Consider the following 481-nt stretch of genomic DNA (forward strand, 5'->3'; position numbering starts at 1 on the left):
GGGGGGGTTTCCTCGTGGTTTGGCCCCATTTCCTCCCCGGGGACACTCGGCAGGAGCTCGGGGAATCCAGCAGCTCTCCCCAGCCCTGTCCTTCCTGGTGCAGCCCCTTTTCTTCCTCTATTTCTCCACTTTTTGAATTTACAGGAGAGAAAAACGTATTTTTTAACCATAATATAATCTATATTTATGCGTGTGTGCATGAGAGAGAGGGGGGAGATCCTCATATTTTCTTTAAAACTATTTATGATGCTTTATTTTTTTAAGGGGGGGTGTGCGATACCAGCGACATTCACTCCCCCCTTGCTTTTCTTACAGCCTCATTATTTACCTCAGATAGTTACAAATATATATTTTATATGTTTGGGGAAGGGGGGGACGACTCACCTCCCAGAGGAGGAGGGACTCAAACCCACCCCCTGCTCCCAGCCCTCCATCCCTTTATTTATTATTTTTTAATTACTCTTTAATGGGCTTTTCTTGC

The sequence above is a fragment of the Buceros rhinoceros genome, unplaced genomic scaffold (genome assembly GCF_000710305.1).
Source record: "Buceros rhinoceros silvestris isolate BGI_N320 unplaced genomic scaffold, ASM71030v1 scaffold30133, whole genome shotgun sequence".
Classification (NCBI taxonomy): Eukaryota; Metazoa; Chordata; class Aves; order Bucerotiformes; family Bucerotidae; genus Buceros; species Buceros rhinoceros.